General features: G+C 36.1%; 1 protein-coding gene and 1 pseudogene across 1 annotated transcript in view; one reads left to right on the top strand and one right to left on the bottom strand.

The window, feature by feature from the left end:
* GLG1 (golgi glycoprotein 1) overlaps nucleotides 1–27,944 on the bottom strand; it is a 103,969-nt gene that overhangs the window by 75,338 nt on the left and 687 nt on the right. The gene's annotated exons all lie outside the window — the stretch shown is intronic.
* Nucleotides 16–433, top strand: LOC148757589 (large ribosomal subunit protein eL36 pseudogene; annotated as a pseudogene).

The raw sequence follows: 27,944 nt of genomic DNA, 5'->3' as shown, positions 1-27,944 counted from the left end.
AAGAAAGTAGAAGAGTTAAGCAGCTGGGCCTAACTGAAGAGAAAATTAGTAAACTGGAAGGTAAATGAAAGGAAATTATCCAGAATGTGGCGTTTAGAAGAGAAGAGATATGGAGCCTTCCAACGCAGCAGCCACGGCTCTGTACCACCCTATGGTCACGGGCCTCAGCAAGGGCCACAAGGTGACCAAGAACACGAGCACACTGAGCCATTGCCGTGAGCCTCACTGAACACACCAAGTCTGTATGGGACAGGATCTGAGAGGTTCTCGGCTTTGCCTCATACAAGCAGAGCGCCTTAGGGCTGCAAAGGTCTCCAAGGACAAGCAGGCTAAGTTCATCAAGAAATGAATGGGGATGCACATCTGTGACAAGAGGAAGCAAGAGGAGCTGAGCAATGTCCTGGCTGCCATGAAAGCAGTTGCCATGGACTGAGCCCCCTGCCTCCCCACTCTGTGCTTAATAAAACCTTTATAGAAAAAAATATAGACATGGGAAACAGCAAGAAATCTAATTTAACTGAAGTTCTAGAAGCAAAGAAAGAGTGGGGGCAGGGGTATATAATGGCTGAGAATGTTCCAGAAAGGATGAAAGATATCAAAAGAAATTCAATAAAGCCCAAGCCAGACAAAAGGAAGTTCACACCTAGACAAATCATAGTGAATGAGAGAACACAGACAGAAAATCTGAAAAGAAGCCATAGGACTTAACTGTTTAATAACAACAGTGAAAGCCAAAAGACAGCGGAAAGAAAATGTGCTGGAATAAATAATATTCCAGCCTAAAACTGAGGCCACAAATCTCTCCCATTTCGTATGCACACCTTTCTTTTTTTTTTAAAGGAGGATATTTATTTATTTATTTATTTATTTATTTTTTCCCCAAGTCAAGTTGTTGTCCTTTCAGTCTTAGTTGTGGAGGGCGCAGCTCAGCTCCAGGTCCAGTTACCGTTGCTAGTTGCAGGGGGCGCAGCCCACCATCCCCTGCGGGAGTTGAGGAATCCAACCGGCAACCTTGTGGTTGAGAGCCCACTGGCCCATGTGGGAATCGAACCAGCAGTCTTCGGAGTTAGGAGAACGGAGCTCTTAATCACCTGAGCCACCGGGCCGGCCCTTAACAACCTTCTAAAATTTTAAAAGCCATTCTCACCTCCAGAGACACAAAAACAGTTTGTGGGCTGGATTTGGCCCATGAGCTATATATATAGTTTGCCAATCTCTAGTCTAAAATATAAATGGGCATAAATGGGTACTTCATAAAACAAGGTTGAAGAAATCAGAGAACAGAGCTATCCTAGATTTTTTCAAAAGGTATTCAATAATGCTTTAACAAGAACTGCTCAGCCCAAAAAACAATGAAGCTTATTGAAGAAAAGCTTTTTAAAAAATTATTTTCATTTAAAATATCTTTGTCAAGGCTCCGTTTACTCACAAATAAGATCCCGAATGAGTAGCTGAAGAAATATTTTTATGTTTACTTCTTGGAGGAATCATGTACCAATTCTAATTTAGAAAAACAGACAACAAGGTCAAATCATTTTTTCTAATGACTTCTATCACACTTTATACATGGGACGCCCAAACTCTGCTTCAACATAAATATACAAAAAGTAACTTTCAGAGGATTATTTTATTCACTTTTGCTAATAGCAAAGTCTATCCAGGCTCTGATAATCTTTAAGAAAAAGGAGAAAGTCTCTAAGACCAATGAAAAGCCAAGGCTAAGGCAACAGCTTTTGTATCAGTGCTGCCCAATATGTACTTGTGTATAAAACGGAAAATAAATTTATTGGTGTGTTTTATAGAAATAGTGTTTTCAGTAGTTACTAAGAGAAACTTAAAAGCTGAATGCCAGTTCAGGAGAATCTCTGTCAAATTGCCCAGACATATACCTATGGCTGTTACTAGAAAGAAAAAAATTTTCCAAATTTAAAAGCCAGATTCACACAAGTTCTAAGTAAATCTATTCTGATAAATTATTTGAGTTACAGAGGAAATCATCAAAAAGTAGAAATGTTTTCAAACAAAGAACTCTGCAAAATTAAAATAGGCCATGACTATGGGTCCAGAAGTGCAAAAGAAACATAGTTAAAGGACTGTAATCTATACCAAAAATCCCAAGTATAATAATGAAAATTATAAAAGAGGAAGAGGGGGATCATCTGTGCTGCTCTAACTACTGTGTTTCCCCGAAAATAAGACCTAGCTGGACAATCAGCTCTAATGCGTCTTTTGGAGCAAAAATTAATATAAGACCCAGTCTTATTTTACTATAACATAAGACTGGGTCTTATATAACATAAGGTTGCATCTTATATTAATTTTTGACCCAAAAGATGCATTAGAGCTGATTGTCTGGCTAGGTCTTATTTTTGGGGAAACAGGGTATTCTAATTTCACACTAAAACATTCTAATAGCAACGACTTTGATTTGCCCCTTTTCTCTGTTAAAATTTAAAAAAGTAGTAAGACATAACTTTGGGGGTGTTGGTTTTTGTTTTTGTTTTTAACTAACCAAACCTAAGTAGCAATGAATTTGATCTTTCTAAAAAAACTGTTTACTATATCAGTATGTTGATGACTCATGATTGATGAATGAGACTGAGACATGAAGGAAATGGACCCAAACTGATCTCATTAAAGTAGGTGAAAGCTTTCCATAGAACTCAGCCAATTAATGCTGTATTCTAAAGCTACTGACTTGTCTGAATACTGTGTGCTGCAGCGTAGTCTATTGTATCCTTTAGCTTTGTAGGATTTCTTGCTCTGTGAAATTCAGTTTCAGAGGTAAACACTCTTAAATGTGTTTTATGAGGACTAATTATAAATCGTTTGTAAGAAATCAGCAGATAATGTACAATATAAAAAACAAGAAAACAGCATACGTATTCTATTTTTAAAATTAGGTAAATACAAGAATAAAGAGCTAAAAAAGTTGAAAATTGGGAGAGCTAAAATGGGAGATTAGTTTTCCATTACAAACCTGGTAGCACTCTGACTTTTAAAACTATGTATTAAAACTATGTATGTGGGGCTGGCCTAGTGGCTCAGGTGGTTGGAGCTCCATGCTTTTAACGCCGAAGGCTGCCGGCTCAATTCCCACTTGGGTCAGTGGGCTCTCAACCACAAGGCTGCTGGTTCCACTCCTCGACTCCCGCAAGGGATGGTGGGCTCTGCCCCCTGCAACTAAGATTGAACATGGCACCTTGAGCTGAGCTGCTGCTAAGCTCCCAGATGGCTCAGTTGGTTGGAGTGGGGACTCTCAACCACAAGGTTGCTGGTTCGAACATTCCTTGAGTCCCGCAAGGGATGGTGGGCAGTGCCCCCTGCTACTAACAATAGCAACTGGACCTGGAGCTGACCTGCACTCTCCACAACTAAGATTGAAAGGACACGACTTGACTTGGAAAAAGTCCTGGAAGTACACACTGTTCCCCAATAAAGTCCTGTTCTCCTTCCCCAATAAAATCTTAAAAAAACAAACAAACAAAAAAAACAATGTATGTGTTACTTGAATAAAAAAAGAAAGGGAAGAGGCTGAATCCATATGCCTGCCAGAACTTACGGTATCTATGTGAATATACTAGGAGCATTTTCTGAAGATGTACTCCTATTCTACCCTGCTGTTCTACCCTACCCACAAAAAAAGTTATGTGGTCTAAATATACTGGTTTTTTGTATGTTTTTTTATTCCCCCTCAAATGCCACTTGTATAGATTATCTGGAGTCATCCTGTTAAAACAAAGTTTAAGAGGGCGGCCTGATGGCTCAGTGAGCTCTGAACAACTGAGCTGCCGATTCGATTCCCTCATGGGCCAGTGAGCTGCACCCTCCACAACTAGATTGAAGGACAGTGACTTGGAGCTGATGGGCCCTGGAGAAACACACTGTCCCCCAATATTCCCCAATAAAATTAAAAACAAAAAAATACACACCAAAGTTTAAGAAAAGACCTTTGAAACAATGTCCTTCTCCAAGATGACATGGTATTACAAGGCATTCAGTAATCATTTAACTAGTTGAAAACAGGTAAATGTGTTCTGAAAGTTCTGCTTTTATTAAGAGTTGGCTCTTAATAATCCACATAAATGGGTGGGAATCCTGAACCAGACTGTTCAGGGCTGCCCCAGGAATGTTGAGTAGTAACAACATACCAGGATTTGGGAAATTAAATGCATAAACTTTTAAAAACTCAGGAGATCTTCATTTAAAGATAGTAGCAAACTTTTCCAGAATAGTTGAATCTCATGCTGCACCATTGTTTAAAACACAGTTCTAAATCCTAAAGGCTATTAGATATTACAGATGCTAAATCAAAGAACTAAACTGAAAATGTTGCTCTTAATGGGGATTAGAACAAATCGCAGTGAGGCTTTGCTTTTTCGGGGCCTCTCAGGAAAACGGGAGATCAAAGAGAACAGCAACAGCTCATCACAGGAAGTCCTTGAAAATCAAAGCCACACTAACAACAAATGCAATGAGGTTGTTTTTTAATCAGGCACCAATTTAAAAAATTGAAAGTATTATTAATATATGTCTAGATATTTCCCTTCAAGAGTAACAGGCTTGTACTTCACACATTATTTGCAGATGTACATGACATAATCTTTTCCTTAAAAATTCAACTAGAATTACTAATTAAGAAAAATAATTATGAAATAGTACAAATGTTTTGTGATCTTAAGAGTGAGCAGTTTACCACCTTGAATGTAATTGACTGAATAAGGAGATGCTTCCTGTAATTACTTTAACATATTTACTTTTAAAGCAATTTAGTGAAGTGGGATTTTTCTGCCACGTTATAATCACCCAGTGGCAGTACTGACGAAGTCATCTATTAATAGGTTTTTGAAAAACCAACTAATGTTTGTGAACAATAAATTATACAAAACTTCAAAAGTTTTTGGTTAGCTTTTGAACTTATGTGCTGCTGGTGCAATAACAAAAGCCAATCAAAGAGAAGAAACCCCAATAACAAATGCCAATCGAAGGGAATAGCACCTCCAACAATATGTAACTACCTAAGTACACGGCTATGCAGTGCAGCATTGTTCATACCTGCAAAATATGGGGAATAAAGACTCATGCAGAGGAGAGTGGTTGAATAAACTAAGGAAGATCTCTATGAATTGATATAAAGTGATTGCCGCGATATAATGTTAAAAGAAAAAAAGCAAAGTGCAAACGAGTATCAAGTATGCTACCTTTTGGGTAAGGAACATAAATAAGAAAATACACTACATATATATGTATCTGCTCACTTGTACATATAGAAAAACAAAGTATAAACTAAAAACAGGCTGGCTCCTCTCAGAATAGGACAGAAAAGACAGAAGGATGGGAATGGGGTAAAAGGTATAGCAAGGAGGCAATTCTAGAACCATTTTATTTTTATTGACTCAAAAATTTAAAAAAAAGAATGGGGGAGGCAAAATGCAATTAAAAAAACCCAAATAAACCTAACTGTATTTCAAACGAATAGCATAACCACAGGGGAGGGAAAGGGAGGGAGAGAGAGAATAACCTGAGTGGCTCCTGAACACAGTATTTTGACTATATGCCCTCCGTCCAATGACAAAAATGAACTATAAACAAATACCTCTACTTTGTTTTCTCACAATGGTATTGTTCAGCAATTCTGAAACTATTTTAAGTGTATTATAGGATTGAGCAATTAAGTAAGCTGTGGATAATAGGAATCAAGCTTTTCCCTGTCAGAGAAGAGAAATATAAATATGTAAAGGTAGAAAGCTAGAATGAACTCTCTGGTATTGGTGGCATCAACACGAATAAAAATCAGTTTTTAACGTGTGTGTGTGTGTGTATGTATATGTGAATATAGATGTGAATACACACACCCTTTATACATTTTCTGGCTCTGTTTGCTGAAGCAATGATACCTGAGCAGCAATGAACCTTGGCTTCTAAGTACCATGCTCCACTAAAAGGAAATAGGGCTCCTTGGAGCAGTGGTTGATTCCAGGGCTGGGACTGGAAAAGTACAAGATGAGCCTCAGAGACTTATGGTTTCCGGTCCTACATATAAAGAGCTTGGAAATCATCAATCCCATCCTCACAACAAGAAAAAAATGCTAAAGAAACTGAAAATCAACAACTCTTCTTAGATTCATCAGAGAACTAAAGTTATGGGCAAACCCATGCCCCACAATTGGAGAGACAGGCAAATACAGAAAATCACAGCTTTCTAGAAGCTGAGGCCCAGGAGTAAAAGCCCACTGCTGGAGCCAGTGCTATAGGAGCACTTAAACTATAACTGACAATTATTACTTACTCAGTGTAGACAAACAAGAGTTAAAAACTCTAGGGGAATGAACAACCCAAAAAGGAAATTAAGTAAACAATTTCATGTATGCTAGCATCAAAATGAAACAAATACTAGGAATAAACTTAACCAAGGAGGAGAAAGATTTGTATACAGAAAACTACAAAACGTTGTTGAAAGAAATTAAAGAAGACACAAATAAATGAAAAGATATCATATATTCATGGACTGGAAAACTTAACACTGTTAATACAATCCCCTAAGAGATCTACAGATTGAATACAATCTCTATCAAAGTCTCAACGGCATTTTTTGCAGAAACAAAAATCCATCCTAAAATTCAGATACTATCTCAAGGGGCTCTGAATAGACAAAACAATCTTAAACAAAGTTTGAGGTAGCTTATTACAAAGCTACAGTAATCAAAACAATATGGCACTGGCATAAAGACTGACATACAGGCAAATGAAAGACAATAAAGAGCCCAGAAATAAACTTTGGCATATATGGGGTCAAATCATTTTTGACTAAAGTGCCAAATGAAGAAAGGACAGTCTTTTCAACAGTGTTGGAAAAATTGAATTTCCATGTGTAAAAGAATGAAGTTGGACCCTTAGTCTACAGCATGTACAAAATTAACTCAAAATGAATCAAAGGCCTAAATAGAAGAGCTAAAACTCTTAGAAGAAAGCATAGGGGGAAAACTTCATGGCATTGAATTTGGCAATGATTTCTTGGATATAACACCAGAAACACAGCCAACGAAAGAAAAAAAATAAACTGGACATCAAAATTAAAAACTACGATGCAGCAAAAAAAGAATACAATCAACACAGTGAAAAGGCAAATTATATCCATAGAATGGGAGAAATTATTTGCAAATCATTTATCTGATAAGAGATTAATATACAGAATATATAAAGAACTCCTACAGCTCAATAATAGCAACAACAAAATCACCTGATTAAAAAATGGGCAAAGAACTGTATATACCTTCCGTTTCTCCATGGAAGGTATACAAATAGGTAATAAACATATGAAAAGATGCTCGACATCACTAATTAGGGAAATGTGAATCAAGACCACAAGGAGATACCACTTTACATCTATTAAAACGGTTATTTTTTTAAAAACTAAAAACAAAACAAAATAACAAATGTTGGAGAGGATGTGGAGAAATTGACACTGTGCACTGTTGGTGAGAAAGTAAAATTGTGTAGCCATTGTGAAAAACACTCAGGCAGTTCCTCAAAATGTTAAAAATAGAATTACCTTATGATCCAACAATTCCACTTCTGAGTATACGCTAAAGAACTAAACGCACGGTCTCAGATATTTGTACATCTATGTTTATAGCAGCAGCATTATTCACAATAGCCAAAAGGTAAAAACAACGCAAATGTCCATCAATGAATGAACAAACAAAATGTGAGAAAAACTATATATTATATAATGGTATGTATTATTCAGTCTTAAAAAAGGAATGAAATTCTGATACAAGCTACAACACGGATGAACTTTGAAGACATTATGTTAAGTGAAATAAGCCAGACACAACAGGACAAATATTGTATGATTTCGTTCATATGAAGTAGTAGAGTAGTCAAATTTAGAGGCATAAATTAGAATGGCAGTTGTCATGGACTGTGGAGAGGGAGAATGGGGAGTTAGGGTTTAATATGCATGGGGTTTCAGTTTGCGCTGATGAAAAGTTCTGGCGATGGATGGTGATGAAGCCTTCACAACTATGTGAATGTACTTAATTCACTCTGAACTATACACCTAAAAATGGTTAAAATGCAAAATTCTATGTTATGTATATCTTAACCACAATTTGAAAAAAAAGAACTAAGAAAAAATGGATGGCATAAATTTTGGGTAGTTTTTGAACTTGTATGCTGCTGGTAAAAAAACAAAACAAAACAAAAACTGGGGTAGATGCCAAGTTTTAAAACAAGCTATACAAAACTAGATACTCCTTGTTTGTACTCGTGGCAGAGAAACTTAAAGTAATTAAGTTTCTAATTAATCACAGCCAGTAGAAAGTCACTTTCGTTTTTTCATCAAGGATTTATTGAGCACATGAGAGACACTGGGCTAGGAACTGGGCATAATACAATGCTGAGTTGCTGTAAGCACGCTTACATACTCAGAGCCCAAGAGACCAGGGTTACACAGACACAATATTAGATGACACACTGATAATGTTTAGGCATTATACAATTTATTGAAAACTTCTAGCTGGAACCAGAGTGTTCACTCTTTGTGAGCCTAACATTTTGCATACTTAAAGCTACAATTCTTTACAGTAGCTACTTATGGTGCTTTTTGCAACTGTTCTGGATCTGTTCCAGAATGGCATTCAAACCATTTTTGGTCTACTTTCCTTGAGGCCTCCCAGGCTCACTAAACATTATTTTTGGGGCACAAAGCCCCAAGAATTTGGCTCCACCCCAGACTACCCTGAGATCTTAATCAACATGGTGACAACTGAGAAAGTGGCTACACAATTATTGTGGACAATAGAGCTAAACATCTCTATTTACTTTTCCTGAAATTTGACTTCAGAGTGTAAAGGTTCCAAGGTGGGGGAAAAAAGAAAAGCAGAATACTTCTACGCTGTGGATCATAAGTTGAACCTGAAAGAGCAACTCTCTTGGGAACTGATAAGGTTTATGAAATTCAAAAGGGCTATAGCCTTTAAGTTCTTAAAAAAAAAATAAAAATTATAAATCATGTTTTCTGACACCAAACTCATTTGACTCTCCTTCCCCTTTTTTTTCTTTGAGCATTTACATTCACCTTCTTTCTTTCCAGCATCTCCAATCTTTCATATTCTATTGGTTCCTTTCTCTTTGCCTTTAAACTAAAATAGATTTCCTCAATCTTGACAGATTTATTTAACTGGGATGTCCTCCCTTCCAAAAGTCTCACCTCTCGTCACTATCAAACTTCTGAAATAGACTAAAATAGTTTCAAATATTCCAAATGTGGATTCTATAGAAACTGTTCTATCTCTGTGTTACCAAAAACCATGCTCTTTTCTCAGTCATAAACTTTAAATGTGTTATTCTATTTACTCCAGTGATTACTACCACCTCCTTTCAAATTTCCCTTTCCTGGGATCCCACAACTAAAATTTACCTCCTTGGTTTCCACAACTAAACTCCTCTAATTTTTCTTTAACTTTCAACCACTCCTTCTGTTCCCTGTAATTTCCTCAACAAGCCTCTTTCCAACCCTTAATTTTGAACATTCCCCAGGGCTCAATCCTTGGAATCATACTCTTCCATTTACACATTCTTTAAGAGGGCTCAACCATGTTCATACCTCCAACTATAGCCTTTTAAGCTGGATGACTCTAAAATTTAGATTCAGTTCAGGATTTAGTTCCAAATTTACATCCTCTTACTGGAAATTGCTCGAAGTGCCTGGCTGTCATTTCAAATTCCACACAAGCTAAGAATTATGTATTTTTGGAGGTAGCCTAACAGTTCAACTTTGACCCCTCTTCACCTGGTTAAATTGAACCATTCCTTCAGCTCAGTAATCATTTTCTCAGGGAAACATTTCCTGACAATCCTACCAAACATCCATGTACCTCTCTTTCATAGCACTTCTCAGAGCTATAATTTTCCATGTATTTGTGATTCTTTAATGGCTACCTCCTCCACTAGATGGCAAGCTCCGTGAGAGAAGGGCTCATGTCTTTTAGGTGTGGGAGGTGGGAGATACAATAATTCAAATTCCGAGCACCTATCATTGTAGTAAATACTATGTATCCAAAATGTGACTCATGAATGAATAAAAGCACTCTAAATTTCCTCTAAGTAATGAGTTTCCCATCAATCCCATTTCCATCTCCACTGCTATTAGTCCACTGTAGTCCAGGTCTTTACTTCAGTTTAATTACCTAATGAACTCCTTCCCATTTTCCTTACTTCAATCCACATAAGAGTAATTTCCTTAACTATTTTACCGTGCTATTCTCTTACCCAATAATCTTCAATGACTTCCTATTTCCCTCAAAAACAAATCTAAGCTAATGTAGACATTTCACTAAACAGCTCAATTTGCTAAGAACACTAATGTCAGCTGCTCAGGGCACTCTTTCCCATTGGCCATGGCTTTGTAAAAAACAAACAAAACTGAGTTCTCTTTGACTCTCCTTTAAGTTCCTTGCAGACCACCACTAGTAACATTACCTTGGCAATGTTACTATTAATTGCATCACAAATGCTTAACATTAACCAAGTTTTGTTGGCAACACATTTATAAACCATTGCTTAAGATGTGTTTCTTATAAGGTATGATTCATACCATTCTTATTAATTACAGTATCAGACAGTTTCATTTTATAAACTTATCCTTAAATTCTAATGATCACAAATTCAAAAATTCTAAGGAAAATTATGGCAAATTAAATTTAGTTATCTAAAATGACAGATGAACACTGGTTTAACATTAGAAAAATCTATTAATATAATATACCCCATTAAGAAACTACAGTTTCTTTTTCAAGGAATTGTTTCTGTACAAAATGACATTTACAAATAAAAATAAAAAAGTTCAACAATGTGTTACTATGCTATACTAAAATCTTTATGAAATAATAATATGTAATACAACCGAGTGGCTTAGTTTCTCTTCATTACTTAAATCCAATAACTTAAACTTTCTAATAGTAAGTGTAATCCTTTTCCCAGGTGGACGATTCACATAATTTTATGGTAAGACCACAGAGGAAGATTTTTTATTTTCAAAACATTTATAATGCTTCTAAGTAACTTTGACTCCATGCCTGCATAATTTTATGTATGTTTCAACACAAAGAAATTCTTGAACTGAAAAACTGCATCATTAAAATTAGAATACCTCTGGATTAGAAAAAGATTAGACAGGTGGAGAAATAGGTAGGCAGGTACCACAGCACTAGAAGACCACTAGTAAATATAGCCCAAAAATCTTGCATGGAGGGGAAGACTATCAAATAATCTTGCTAAATTTAGTGCTCACAGAGAATTAAATGGACCTCAATTCATGATTAAATACAAAACAAAAAACACACACACAAAAAAAACCCCCACCAACCTTAGCAGTTATACTACTTGAATTTTAGAAAATAATCTTGTCATCACACCACATATAAACAAACAAAAAAAGGGAGTTTTACCACCAAAATTTTTAAAAGGATTCCAATCTGGTTTTTCAAAAGGAACTGAACAAGGATTCCAACTGTTCTGTATTTTAATATAAAATGTTTAAATCCAACTGTCCTATGTTTAATGTAACATCTCCAATGTTACATTAAACCCAGAGACATCAGGTAATTCGCCCAAAACAGAAATGAAGGAGAAAGGGCAGCAGAATGACACCGTGGTGTAATCACAGAACCTGTTTTGAAACGGTTCTGAATAATTACCCTGGATAAAAGTTTAAAGCAAATAGAGAGGTCAAGGTGCTGAAGCAAAGCCAAATGGTGAAGGCACATCACAGCAAGAGGTCTCTATTATTATTTTAAAAAAAAAAACAGCCTGTAAAGTCTAATCCAAAGTATTAATTTAAATTCAAGTTTACACATAAATATCAAGTTAGCTAATAATACAATAGGAATAATTCCTTTAAAAGGTCTAAAAATAACTTTAAAATACTTGTTTATAAACTGTCCCAAACGTTGAATGAAAACACCCGTAATTCTCCCATGTAACACTATAGTGACATCAGATATTCTGCCAACTCCCACGGGACATCCTGATTTGTAACAAAGTCCTTTATATCCAGTAGAAAGCTTCCCAGCGTACCAAATGCTTTCAGATGGATCATAGGTATCTCACTTAATCTTTACTCCTTATAACTGCTCATTTTTACAGTTAAGGAAACTGAAGCTCCCCAAGTGGACTTAACCCAAAATAATTTAGCATCTATAGGCGTCTGACTCAGTTTAAAAGAAATCACACATGATGCTCATCCTTAGTTAAAATAAATGCTTTCCTTTACTTTGTCAACAGGTAAAGCACCACTAGCAGAACAGGCCTATCAGCCTGAATGAGCACTAACTTTCTAAACTAGGTTGTGTGACTCCTAGAATTGGATATTAAGAGTCCATTTCAATGAGTAACTTTAAGTGTTTGCTCAGCAATTATTCAATTTGCTAGGGAAATATAAAAAACACAAATACAAATAAACACTAGGTAATGTAGGTCATCACCATTTTTAATATGTGCAAAAAAGACCAAATTTTGCTGCAAAAGATACATGCACAACTATTTCCAGAATAATGTTTCTGTGCCGACATCAAAAATTCACCTTGGTTGAATTTGTTTTCTTTTTCTCTGCTAAAAATTTGATGAGTTGTCAAGTATTACAATGAAAAAGATTAACCATTTGAGAGGAATATTATATAAATGTTATATAAATATATAAATGAAATTTGTTTGCCTCTACAGTGGCATTATTTCACAAATATTCTATCTTGTAATCTAACTACATAATAAAGAAAAAATAAACCAGGGTCCAATGTTTTAAATGCACTTTTGGCAAAAAGCAGTTATTACCAATACCAACAGCATTTTAACATGTATCCAATCATATTAAAGTGACTCAGAAACCTCCAGCTGACAGTGATCTTCTGAATCCAAGAAATAATAACCTCTGTCTAGATTTTAGCATGTTTATGGAATTAATTTATCATCACAAAGACTGATCTCCCAATCATCCAACGGAGAAACAAAAGAATTTTTTAAAAAGGAAACTAAACATAGACATTTCAAAAGGTTGATACAGGCTATTATTATTATAATTAAATTATTAAACAACTATTTGGAGTAATGGAGGATACTGGCTCAGAGTAACAATTCTGAATTCTCCTTACTTCTACTTGCTATGTTCTAATTAATTTAAATAATAAATCTATTATTATCTCAAGGAAATCTATAAATAACCATTACATGGCAGTGCTAAACTCTCATAAAAAATAGCACAAGTTCCAATATGAATCAATTCGAATTGCCATGCTGTGCTGCAGGGTCTGCCATTCAGGAGAAAGTTCAATTTCCCAAGCTTGGTATATCTTGAATGATCTGGAATTCCTTTAGGTTACATAAACTGATACTTACAATAAGGGCAAGGACAAATCCAGAAACAGACAGCTGTGGAAAAAAAACAACCTCTTCAGAGAGGGAGGAAAAAGGAAAGTCTAAGGATATTGGCCCATCAGAATAGAATGAAGCAGACCTGCTTCAGAAAAGACAGGTTTTCCCAACCTCTGTGAGGAAACAAAGACTAACACAAAAATAAATGCAGTTGTATTTTAGGATACAAGATTTTTTGGTAACGTTCTGGCAGTAGGAGGGTGTTTTGTTTTTAGTAAGCACAGAAAAGCTATGAATTAAAATTGACATGGAATACAATTTGTAACATAGTATACAATAAATGTTTAAAACTAACACCTTTATGTGACAAAGCAAGTACAGCCGACCCTTGCATAGTGCAGGGTTAGGAGTGCTGACACCCAAAAATTTGACTATAACTTTGGACTCCCCCCAAATTTAACTACAGTCCTTCAGTATCCATGGGGGATTGGTTCCAGGACTCCCAAAATACCAAATACTGCAGATAGATGTTCAAGTCCATATAAAATGGTGTATAAGAATGCATACAGTTGGCCTTCTGCCTCCGTGGATTCCCAACTGCAGATCGAAAATACTGTTTTTGATTCATGGTTGGTTAAATCTGAGGATACAAAAGCTGGAGATATGGAGGTGTTGATTTTTTTTTTTTTTGTATATTTATTGAAAAATATTTTTGTATATTTATTTTTAAAAATCCACGTATAAGTGGACCTGCACAGTTCAAACCCATGTTATTCAAGGGTCAACTGTATAATAAAATGTTAATGATAGAATTTCAGTGGTTGGTATATTGGGTGTTCAATGTACAATTTTTTAAAAACTTTTCTGTATGTTTGAAATTTTTCATAAGATGGGGGCTAAAACTAAAGCTACCTCTTACAGTAACAGTGGTGATTAAACAAGGTAACGTATACAAGCACATAGCAGTTGCCCAATAAATGGTCATCTTATCTCCTTGTTCCTTTTGAATGATGTCAGCCAAAGAATAGGCTGCCTCAAAAATCAAGAACTTCAGTTTCCAGCAATATACATATATGTTCTCCAGCAAACAACAGAAGCTGAAAAGCCTTCAACAATAAACAGAAGTATAAATGAGGTCCTTTTAAAGGCAACGATGAACTCAGAAGAAAGGGGAATCCTCTAGGTGCCAGGAAAAGAAGGGAGGATTAAAAACTATGGCACCAAGCAGAGGAGGAAGGAAGGGAAACTGTTTCACTAACCTAGGGCTTGGGGCTTAATGACCAAGGACAGGATACAAGATCTTGACCTTCATTTAGCAAGTATAAAATTGGAACTGAGATTGCTACATAAGGCTGAAACTATTTCTATAGTTTAAATCAAAGAGATTACAACACTGAAAACTAATCATGACAAAGTGTCTCCCTTTCCATACAGTTAGAGCAGAAAAAAGAAAAACCTGATTGCTTAACACATTCACCTTCCTGGAGAATATGGGAAAGCACCATTACTTCTTGACATGACAAATCAAGTCCTGCCACATGAACTTGCCCTGACTTGCCCAGACAACTGTTAGCATTCTATGCTCCCCTTTTCCCTGTGTGGAACTGTCACGGGGAGTGTGTTACCCAGTCCCCCCGTGTATCCTGCTGCATGTGAAGATTTCTGGCCAATGAAATGTCAACAAAAGCAGAATTGATCACCTCAGGGCCAGAGCTTTAAAGAACAGGTGGTTAAAAGGGTGAATTTTATGGTACATGAATTGTATCTCAATAAGGATGGGAGGAAGGAAGGAAGGAAGGAAAAATGAAAGGAAGGAAGGAAAGGAGAAAGAGACTGAGGGAGGGCGGTGATAAGGATTTAAAAAAAAAAAAAGCAGCAGGCAAAATTTTGGACTCTCTTTTTCCTTCCTGAGAGCAGAAGCCTCGAAAGCCCTAGAAAATGACACCACAAGATGGGAGGAACCAGGGTCTCCGGATCAGCAGATGTTATAGCTGATAGCTAGTCTCCCACAACTTCTCAATGTTAAGCCACTGAGATTTTTGGGTTTGGTATTGCAGTTACTTTGCCCTAAACAATACATTAACTGAAAGGAAACCTTTTATCTTGTAAGCTGGCAAAAGGCTTGGCTTGGCTCAATCCAGTTAAGACAAGCTGACTTTGTTGACACATAATGAAATTACACTTGTAACTAGGTGTGTCAATACAGAGCAATGGAAAAAAATCTTTCTTTATCTTAAAATTTAAAAAATGCTCAACAGGTAACATATACCTATGGATCAAATATTTATTTCTTTTTGAATTAAAAAAATGTATTTTCAATTACCATTGACATACAATATTAGTTTCAGCTGTACAAAACATAGTGATTAGACATTTGTATACACCTCACAAATTGATCTCTCCAGTAAGTCTAGTACCCACCTGACACTGTACGTAGTTATCACAATATTACTGACTATATTCCCTATGCTGTACTTTACATTCCCTTGACTGTTTTCAATTACAGATGATATTTAATATTATTTTATATTAGTTTCAGGTGTACAACATAATGGTTAGACATTTATATAACTTATGAAGTGATCCCCCATTAGTCTGGTACCCACCTGATACTATCCGTAATTCTTACAATATTACTGACTATATTCCTCATACTGTACTTTACATCCCCATGACTATTTTGTAACTACCAATTTGTACTTAATCCCTTCACCTTTTTCACTGAGCCCCCAACACCCCTCCCATCTGGTAACCATCAGTTTGCTTCAAATGTATATATATATTTTAAATAAAATACATAAAGAATGCAATGGAAAGCTTCCTACTTGTTATCTTCCATTAGCCTAGTTTCTTCTGCATCCTTCCAGAGTATTCTAATGCAAATGCAAACAAATGTTAATATTTTTATTCTTCCTATTCTTCCTCCTTGATTACAAAAAGGACAGTCTACAACATTGAGTGGTAACTACTCTCTTCATTTAACAATAGATCTTGAAGATCTTTCCATTCCTGACACAAAGAGCTTCTTTCCCACAGCAATACAATAGTTCATTGTCTAGATGTACAATAATCTGTTTAATCATTCCCTTATTGAATGGTGATGCGGTGCTTCCAATTGTTTGCTATTACAAAAAAAAATGCTTCAATAAAACACCTCCTACATTATTCATTATACTGTTATACATAAATTTTCAGAAGTAGCACTGTTGGGTCAAAGGATATATACATATGTTTGCAATTTTAATAAATAATTCTCAATCTCCTTTTCTAACAATTTCTACCCATTCATTTCCATTTGATATGACAGAAGTTAAAATTCAAGGGATGGTGATTTCTACTTCCACTCACGAAGGATTCATTACTATAGGAATTGCCCCCATAGTAATGAACAACTAGACAAAACACAAGAAATAATTTTCAATCGTTGGCCAAGGATTGTGACCCTGAGAGAAGGGAAACAAAGGTAAGCCTGATGATTCCCCCAGCTTACTGTATGGAGGTTGTTTCTCGGCTGCAGCAAAGGGAGAGGGAACCCAAACAGTAACTGGTGTTCTTGCTGAGGAGAAAATCAAAAGTTCAGGGCATCCAAGGTGGCTAGAATTTGCAAGACAGAGTCCTGGGAAAGAGAGCTGCATAGAGCCCAGGAGAGCTGCAGAGGGATCCCTTTGAGTCACGTCCTGTCCTATATACGTGTGGTGGAAAATGAAACACTGAAAAGCAATTAAGCCAAATAATTTCTGAAGCTCACATAAGGCAGGAAACACTTCATTCCCACCAACCACAATGGAGAGAACTGATATAACTTGGGCCACTGGGTAGAGTCCCAGAAGAGCCACATCTTAGCAGAATGAAATAAGGCAGATTGAAGCCTGCTCTGGACTTGCCCTTAAGTGCAAGCCCATATACGTGTGTATATACTATATTTTCCATTTCTCTCTTCATTATGTTCATGTTTTCCGTTACATCCTTGAGTGTACTTATAATAGCTGTTTTAAGGTCTTCATCTGCTAATTCCATCATCTGTCATTTCTTGGTCATTTCCTACTGTTAATTTTTCTCCTGGTGGTCACTTTCCATACACTATATACATATCTATCTATCTATCTCCCCCAATTCAAATTTCTAAAGGTGAAAAACAGAATATCTAAAATAAAAAGTACACTAATGGTATTAATAGCAGACTAAAAACTACCAATATTTGAAGAAAAAAAATCAGTGAACCTAAAGATACAGCAGTAGTTATCCAAAATGAAATGGGGGTGGCATGGGGGGGTCGGGGGTAGAACAACTACTGTTGGGGTGGAGGGTGAAGAACAGAGCCTCATGACTTGTGAATCAATAGGAAGCAATTTAACCTATTTAAAATTAAAGCTCAGGAGAGAAGGAACAAAAAAAACAATCTGAGGAAATAAGGGGTACATAGTATGTGTTCAAATATTTGTTGACAGATTTAAATAAAAATGGGAAAGGGCTATAAAAATATGAAAAACAATAATATGAAAACATATGTAAATGTGAAAGTTATCAGAAAAGCAATGTGGTAACATGGAAAGACTGGGTTGGAGTCTAAGCTCTGTTTCTTAATGCTATGTGACTTGGGCAAATCACTATCCATCCGATTCATTTTTTTTAATCAGTAAAATAAGGCTGATATCTGTCCTATCTACTACATACCATTATCAAGAGTTGCAAATGAGAGATAACAAGGGTTCCATAAATAAAATGTTGGATAGCAACTTGACTTAGAATAATGAAGTATTTAGTGAGAAGGTTATTAGGCCTATACTCCGTTTTTGAAAGCAAGAATATTTGATGAGTTCCTCTCTGACATTTACACCAGGTTCCACATTTCCCCTATTGTAAAGGAGTTAGGAAAAGTTTTTCAAAACACATTCTTTTATATGAAACGAAACTCTCAAGTCACCTTTTTCAAGCCAAATAGTATTCTTGCTTATTAATTAACCCATAAAGTAAAATGCTCAGCAAATAATTTACAAATGAATGAGTAAAAAATATAAGGTAAAAGTTTAAGATTCAAGTAATGGCTCCTCTGCTTTTGGTCCCAGGGACAGATAAGACAAGTGAGAAACTAGAAAAAAGAAATTTCAGGAAGACCCGGAAGGTGAGAGAACCCCACATGAAATGACTAATTCCTTGTATCTCTCATTCTTAACTATAGATTTTAAGATGATACAAAAGGTAACAATGAAATTGCTGGAAAGGAGATACTATTTACTCAAAATCTAAATTAGGTTGAACCATATGAAACTGCTGCTTTTGCAAGTCAAATATGATAAAATATTGGTAATTTCTTATTGTTCAATCTAATAAAAACAATGAAGCCTAAAAATAATACTTAAAAATATAGCAAGGAGAGGGGCAATGGGCTGTACAAAGGCAAAAATATTGAGCAATATTTTGGTGCAGAAAATTCTCAAACCACTGAATTCAAAATCTTTACCAACAACTAATATTTACCTATATACTCTGTAAAAACGAGAGCTGCAACTCGGTGGTCTCTGGAAGCCCACACCACTACACTACGTATTTGTGGGTGTGGGACAGCAGGATGTTGTGTAAGGGGCTAGTGGGAAGGAAGTACTGCAGAGCTGGAGAAGTAAGCTCACACCATCAGGCTCGAGAACGTGAATTTGTTTCCGGAAAAGGAAGGGAACTACACCAATCTCTTGTGACCAGCTTTTCACTGACCTGATTTCTTCTATTTCAGATATACTATAAAGCTGAAAAATCAGTATATGATAGTAAAATTCCTTGAAACTTCTTATAATGATAAAAAGCAACAACAACTGGAAACATCAAAAGCTTCTATCTATACACATAACAAATAGCCAGGTCCTAATAAATCTATCAAATTTAAGCTTTAATATGAGATTGTGAATTTTAACCGTTTCAAAACTATTCAAAATGAACTCTGCTACCTAATTACCTCAGAAAGAAGGCTTACATACTGAAAATACTTTGCACTATCCTTAATGTATGATTAATTTATGTATTTATACTTTAATATACTGTTTCATAGACCAGAAAATGTTCCAAACTTAGCAATATAAAAGTCCTTACATATCACTTTCCCCCTGAAAAGTTGCCAACTTTTGGGAAAATTTAGGTGATTTTTATATTTACCTAGTTTTACAAAGGGCAAAAAAGATATAATCAATGTCTTCTGTTTCTCAGCTAATAAAATAACTATGTTCTTAGTCATTTCATTCGACAGAGGATCTGTTTTAAGTAGTGCAGTCTCCAGAATATAAGAACTGATTTTTTTCCTCTTATATGAGAGAATGGAGTATTACTTTGTCTGATATGTGGTATATTCCATATTTAAGCATTATTTAGGACTAAAGAACTAAAGAACATTTGATAGAATTGAATTCTTTTACGCAGAGAATTCACCCCTTTGCACTCCATAATCTCAAAGTGTAAGATTTTAAATACTTGGTAAGACTACATAAATCTTCTTGACTTTCAAATAAGTTCAACTACAGTTTTCTTGAAGGAGCCTTGGGAAGATTATATAAAAGGTGTGCAGCATTGCAATTCACATTTCTCGTAAGACCGTGAACATAAAGCCTTATCTTGAATTATTTCATCTGTAACAACAAAGGGAAAGAGAAGGGAAAGACCATTTACAGGCAAATGCAATTTGATGGAGTCTATATATTTAAAATTTTTTCATCCTCACTGTAACCCTGTTGAGAGCAGGTTTCATTTTTCAATTGTACAGATAAGAAAATTGAAGGTTGAAGAGATTAATTTGTCCAAGGTCACAGTCAGTGGTAAGTGAGCTAGGATTTTATCGAGACACACAACTATATCTACACATAGATTTTATCTCTACACTTTGTAGTTCTCCAAAGCTCATTCTATTCTTCTACTTACCACAGTGCTTCTCCTAATACGGGCTCCACATAACTATAGGAGCTTATCTCTTCTGATTTTTATTTCATATGTAATAGGTGTGCTCAGGAGATGGCACTAATTAACAGATGACAGATTCTGTTCATGATCAAAACTCTTCATCACATCCTCTTCCCCCTCGATGAAGCTTTTGTCCACTTCATGTTGTTCATCATATTACAGAGCTGACTTGGCCAGTACAGGAACTTTGGGAATTCCGTTAAGTGACTTGCAGGCTGTCTTTCTAATTTAAACTTAAATTACAGATGAAACCTTCCTAGAGACCAGAACACTTTCTTTAAACATGATTTCTTTTTCTGTAACTTTGCATTTGAATTGATTTATAACTTATATGCACCTTCTTCTGGTTAATTCATTTCACTTCACTGTTTACCTTGCCTATTATTTTAAATATATACCACATTTGTTATTTTTAAAAGGAAACTAAAACTGTTTTAAGAGTTTGTTGTTTTACAAGTGTACAGATACAGGAATTAAGCCAGCACCCATTTTCACTACGACTCCATCTACAGAGTTATACATGTGATTCAAGCCTTCAGCAGGAGAATTTATGGTATTACTGTAAATTCCATGCAGTCAATCTAATTTTCTCATTTCAGTAAAATTATTAAAGCTGAATGGAAACAGATGCCTGGTTCTCTTAATTCATTGTGTTTAGACTCCAGTCCACACTGCTTGCTTCTCCGCGCTCTATGTTAATGCAGATACAGGGTTAGTACTGGCACAGTTCTGAGGACCATCACTTGAGATTCTTAAGTTTCAAACTTATCTAGCTCAGCCAACTAAAGATGAGGCACTTATGACTTCCACTTTTATGAGACTATTGTTCTTCTCAAATTGAAGGAGCTACAGCATCCCTTACAACTCATGAATTAGGCATGCTCCTGCTGAGGATGAGATCCATCCGTTAACCAGATTGGGAGGCATTTTAAGGTACCTAAATTAAGAAAATCATGATATGCATCACCAGCTTAAGAAGAATGAAAAATACTGAAGAGCCTTTTTTCTGATCCTCCCAACCATTTCCTCGTCTGTATGCCCATAGCATTTAATCTATCTTCTCACGGTACTTATTACTTTATAACTTATATTATGGTTTTTAGCAAAGGTTCCTTTTTCTTCTTCTAAATCAGTGCTGTCCAATAGAAACATAATGTGAGTCACATATATTATTTTATGTTTCTTAGTAGTCACATTTACAAATAAAAAGTAAAATTGACTTTAATAATGTATTTAATTGAATATATTCAAAATAGTGTCATTTAAACATGTAATCAATATAAAAATGAGACACTTTATATTTTTTGTGGAGGGCACGAAGTCTTCAAAATCAAGTGTGTATTTTACACTTAGAGCAGGTCTCAATTCAAACTATCCATTTTCGACTGTTGCTTTTTAAAATAGTACATAAATATCTCAAAAAACAGGAGATTTTTTGGATTGTTGTTGACTAAAATTTTTTGATCATATTAGGAGAAATATACAAAAGAGAAATGTACCATTTCATCTTTTGGAGTGTTCAAGTATTTTATTTTTGTCTAAAGAACAATGAATTATTAAGCAAGTACATGCTGTAAAGCACTCTTATCAAGAGACTTCTTTAAAAGTGTTTGCCATAAATGACAGTGCTATTTTATAGAAAACTCTCAATTATCTGCAGGAATATTTTTATCTCAGGTTGGACTAAAAACACATCCCATTTCTGGCCTTTACTTAGAGAAGCAGTGAGCGGTGCATGTAAGACCATTTATAACCCAGACTGAAAAAATTCTCAAACTCTACTTCAGTCAGTACTGCCCCCTTAATTTCTCAAAGCATCTCCCCTTTCTCTTGTGCTTATGATTCCCTTGCAATGCTTTGTATTTTTACAGATCACAGAATCACAAAGTACCAGAGCTAGAAACATCTTAAGAGGTAATATAAGATAGTACTTTCCGAAGCATGTACTGTTGGTGGTAAGCAAGGTGACTTCAAGTGGGTATGTGTTAGTATGGTATACTTCAATGGGCATATATTGCATTTAATACATATTAGAAAACTATAACTAGTACATCAACCTCAAGAATCATGTATATTCTCACTTACAACAGGGCTAAAGTACACAGTCCCTACTTAATGGGGAAAAAAAGTGATATGATTTTTAAGCAAGAGTGGCAGAGCTGGGTTCCACCCAAGTCTAATCCTAACTTTGTGCTCTTTTCATTGCTCTAAGAACTTACGGTTTGTATGACACCAAGTGATTAACTCTTGATCACAGTCTCATTTATCAAACCAACTATAAGCAATAGTGGTGTCTTAAAGTACTAGTGTTCTTCCACAGTGATAGATGCCTAATAGGAGATCAATAATGCCCTGATTATGTGGTTAGATTGCTTCCAACCGCTGAGTTAGCATAGGAGGACATTCCTATGGCTAAAACAAAACAATTGTAATATATCCTAAAGACAAACAGTGGATTAATTGCTGTTTGCATTATTCATATCACGGTTTCCCTCCATGAATGAATAAGGTATCAGAAGATGGTACACATATAAATCCTAGAAACTACAGGTATATCTCATTTTACCACATCTTACTTGACTGTAAGTCAAGTTCAAATGCTTCAGATGTTGCATTTGTTACAAATTGAGGGCAAGACCCTCCACCAGCAAAAAAATTACGACTCGCTTTATTGTGGTAGTCAGGAACCAAACCCACAATGTCTCTGAGGTATGACGGTATACAGTATATACATATAGAGAATACATGAGGTCTGCCAATTAAGTTCGAGAACTCATCCTAGAAAAAATGCTACATACTTCATTGCTGAATATCACTATGGTCACCTTTGAAGCACTCCCCTTGGGAAGCTATGCACCAATGCCAGTGCCTAGTCCACCCTTTAAAGTAATTTTGGATCTCTTTTCCTGGAATGGCCATCAGAGCTTTCATCGTATTATCCTTGATGTCCTGAATGTCATCAAAATGTCTTCCTTTCAATATTTCCTTTATCTTTGGGTAAAGAAAGAAGTCATTGGGGGCCAGATCAGGTGAGTAGGGAGGGTGTTCCAATACAGTTATTTGTTTACTGGCTAAAACCTCCCTCACAGACAGCGCCGTGTGAGCTGGTGCATTGTCGTGATGCGAGAGCCATCAGGTCGTCTAACTTTTTCATGCAGCCTTTTCAGCACTTCCAAATAGTAAACTTGGTTAACTGTTTGTCCAGTTGGTACAAATTCATAATGAATAATCCCGCTGATATTAAAAAAAGGTTAGCAACATCGTTGCAACAAGTTCATGAACTTAATTGTCGACCTCGTACACACATGCACACTTGTGTGTGGGTGTGTATTCAGGGAACAACTCATATAGGTTATATAACAGGGATCTTAAAATTGTACTATTACCCAAACCTGTCATTTAACACATGGGAAACGGAGACTCCGAGTGGTAAAATGACTTGCCGACAGTCATACAGTTAGATAATGAGAGTGCCAGCTCCAGTCCTCATACACTCTTTGTGCCGTTCCAATGCAAATAGTAAGGGGATATAGCTAAATTCTTACATTATATTAGTAAAAATCCTGCTTCAGGTGAGACAGAATTTAAAAATCTTTTCATTAAGCAGAAATTCTGCTCATGATGGACTCAGACTAGTCATTAAATTAGCTTTGTCTAATAATGCTGGCCCTCCCTGCCTGAGAAATCTACAATACTCCAATGCACAGGAGCTGTTGCCACCCAACTGTCCTTGGTAGTGAAGAAAAAAGGATTCTAACTCCAGGTGACCATCCTCATTTTGTGCCCATTTATGAACCCCTGGCATTCTCAACAGTCATAATTTCCCTAGCTGCACCATCTATGGTAGATTGGAAAGAGTTAAGGTATTTGAAGTCAAAGAGAACTGCCTGAATACCAGCTCTACCACTCAGGGTATAACATTGGACAAATTACTTCATCTCTCTGAGCCTGTTTCTCAACTAAGATAGTAAGATAAGACTGTTCACCTCACAGGACTATCAAAAATATTAAATGAGATAATACCGATAGTGGGTATATACTATATTAGGATACAGTTCAGTGGAAGGCTAAGAACAGAGGGAGAAAAATGTTCAACTATGAGTTTGAAAGTGTGTTTATGGTTTGTAACGTTGATTCCTGTTCAACATATAAAATAGTCCATCTTCAATAAATATTTACAAAGCATCCATTCTGTGCATAGCTTAGAAATAGTGGTCCACAAATCTATAATCTGAAATTGATATATCAAGAGAAGATACCAAGAAATTCAGAAGAAATCTTTCATAATGCTTTTTAATACTAAAAGTAACACTTAGACTCTAGTTTTATTTTCTAAGTCCTTGCCAGACACATATTGAAGTGTTAAAGTGAAATGACATAGTGTCTGAGATTTGTTAAAATATTCCAGTTTTCCAACCCTTGTTCATTTTTTTTTTTTTAAAGATAGTTGAAGGTGGGTGGTGCCTATGGCACGTACATGGGGAGTCATCATACTATTCTCTCTACTTCTGTGTATGTTTGAAATTTTCCCAAATTAGAAAGCTTTTTTTAATCTAATAAAAAACAAAACAAAACAAAAAAAGAAAAAAACTGTAGAGCACTAATAAACTTCTCCTAAGGAACAAAGGTGTCCAACTAAAACTTCTAAACACAAGACCAGTAAGTCATTTCAGCCAAAAATACATAAGGTATTTTAAAATTACTCTCAATATAAGCAGGTGTTACTTCTTTATCAAATACTAACTAGAGAGTAGTATCTTCTCTTGCTTTGGTATTATTACTCTTCCACCTGGTAGAACAGTCCAGTGTGTATTTTTCCTTTTTCCTTTATACTTTGTTATTTTTTAATAACTAACACTGCCAATAGTCTGTCCCCCCCGCCCCCCCGCCCCCCCCCCCCCCCCCCCCCGCCGTCTCTCTCACCAGGACTCTACTACCCCACCATTACTGCTATTACACCTACCATTTAATAGTGGGCCCATTGGGTAAATGACCTTTTAAAAAGCATGACTCATCTAAGAGTGTTGTTTTTTTTTTAAAAATCCCCACATAACACATACTTTCAAAATAATGGCCAAAAAGACTGAGAAAAAGCTGTGAGCTAATCTATAGTCTATATGCAGCTTTTCTATAGTTCACACATATATTTTAAATTTGTTGGCATATGATGCATTAGACAAGCTGAAAGTGTCAGCTGAAGTTATTTAAAGGTAACCATAAATACCTTCAAATACACTGTGTAAGTGAATTACTACATAATTTAGAATACACCACGCAGAACCTTAAAATATTTGAATTTAAGACCTAACCTAACACTATATACCCCCATGTTGTTTCAAAATAAAAATATAGTTTACTATACAGCCATTTAAATACTCCCATGCTTTGCCTTTTCATAATTCTAACAGCAAACACATAGAGAAAAATCTTCCCCAAATTTGTATCGAAAGGGATAAAGAAGCACATATGTCTACTTCCTGAACAGCAAATACAAAACATACTCCACAATTTCACTTCAAATGTGCCCAGCTAGCTTACTTCTTTAATTAAGTTATGCTCTTTCAAACAAAAATATCAGATTTAACTAATTCCCAAACTAAGTGGAATTCAATTTCCTTCTGTGGTCTTTAAAGAAAAACAAGTAGTTTAAAAATAGCTCCACCTGGTAGTTACAAAATAGTCATGGGGATATAAAGTATAGCATAAGGAATATAGTTAATAATATTGTAATAACTGTGTATGGTGTCATTTGGGTACTAGATTTATCAGGGTGATCACTTCGTAAGTTATAGAGATGTGTAATCACTATGTTGTACACCTAAAACTAATATAATATTGTATGTCAACTGACTCTCAACACTGAATTTGGTATTCTAGAAAGTTACAAAGGAAATATAAGTCCCGGTAGCTACTCTCAAAGAGTTTATGTATCATCCCATAAAGGAAGAAAAATGTAGTTACTGAAACAATATCCTTGCTGAGAATCTTACAGGCAAAGGTAAAGCAAGGACTACATTTCCAGGCCAGGTTCCTTCCACTAAGTAATGCCACAAAGATAGTACCTACTAAATTAAACAGACTCCAAAAGTGCTCAAATCTATTTATGGATTATCTATGCTGCTACACACTTCTACATGTATGACAAAGGAAGACTACTACTCCTGTTCAGTGGAGATTTCCATATGTCCCCAATGCACACAAAGAAAGAGAGGTACTCCTTGAAAGGGCCACTTTTAGCCACCTTCCCTGATAATGTCCTGTTTCTGCCACAAACAAGTAACAATGTGTTGTCATCAATATCATATTGTATATCCTCTATTATATATCCTCAAAGACCAAACAGAAAACTCCAAAAAAGCTTGACAGATTTAAGTCTTAGCTGTATCTACTAGAGGAGTAGTTGAAGAATAAAGAATAACAAGGGATTATCATCCTTCTAGTCTTCAAGTTGTAGATGAGAAGTTAGATCTAAAGCCCCACATTTCTGGCAGCTCTGCCTTTTCCTTGTCTCCTGGTTGTATGTCTTTTCTCTTGTGAATTACTTTGTATAGAATACAAGAGCAAATATCATCATGGGATGGGGGAGGTGGGGGGTGGAGGGTGCCCTCTGCCAACAGTAGCAATTTTCTACAAACCGGTGACTGGTCTTCCCATTATCATGATCACCTTAAACAACTCTGATGATACAATCTGCCAAACAAAACTGTACCAAGCAGCAACTCCATTCTACTTCTCAACCTTTGGGCCTAACCTATATACCTAAACCCTTAAAAAAAAAAAAAAAAAAAGTATCTCTACCAGATTTGCTCCCAAACTTTGAGAACTGTCATACATGCACGTATGTCTGCAGCATTAAATCTACAGAAGAAATTCTCTATGTCACTTAACTGACTCACATCAAATAACATTATAATCTAGATTTCATTAAGAGGCACTGTTAAAATCTTACTTAGACGTCAGAAAGACACCACCACACACAACTCAATCACTAATACTGTATATGTATTACAGCTTCAGATGCTGCTCCAACTTTTCAAGCGTCGGCACTCTAAATCACTTCGAGAGTAACAGCTTAAACTTGAGATTCAGTACAAAAAAAGACCATGAGAAGAGAAGGGGAGGGGGGAAAGCACGCATTACTTTCAGCACCCGGTAGATAACAGGAATTTGCGAATTACAAACGAATGGGGTAAAGACAGTAAATTAGGCTGTAGACTACAATACATATCAGAACAGAACCCCAGTTACCTAAACAAACATTATCTTCTGCCAATAAACAGCAGTTCATTCTTTAAGTGCTTAAGTGCGCCAACCATTTTTCATTTGTTGCAAGACGGTTGCTACAAATTGTCCAAGTCAAAACGGATGGCAAAATCCTAAGCAGGTCTTCGGGGAGAAGCCACTGTGCTTAGAGCATCACACAAAAGACCCCAGCAAACATAAACACGCTCTGGGCCTTCGCGGATTGCGGCCAGGGGCCAGGGTCTGCGTCCTAGACCCCCGCACTAGGGAGGAAGAGAGGGGTGGGGGTGGGGTCGTCTTCTCGGAATGCGCCGAGAGACGGGTAGGGAGGGAAGGAGAGAGTGCAGCACAGAGGAAGCGAGAGAAGCAGCAGACCGGCGTCAGAGGCTTCC

This window comes from Rhinolophus sinicus, chromosome 8 (assembly GCF_057876585.1).
Source record: "Rhinolophus sinicus isolate RSI-liver-muscle chromosome 8, RSI-T2T, whole genome shotgun sequence".
Lineage (NCBI taxonomy): Eukaryota > Metazoa > Chordata > Mammalia > Chiroptera > Rhinolophidae > Rhinolophus > Rhinolophus sinicus.
This window is presented reverse-complemented; position numbering and strand designations above follow the sequence as displayed.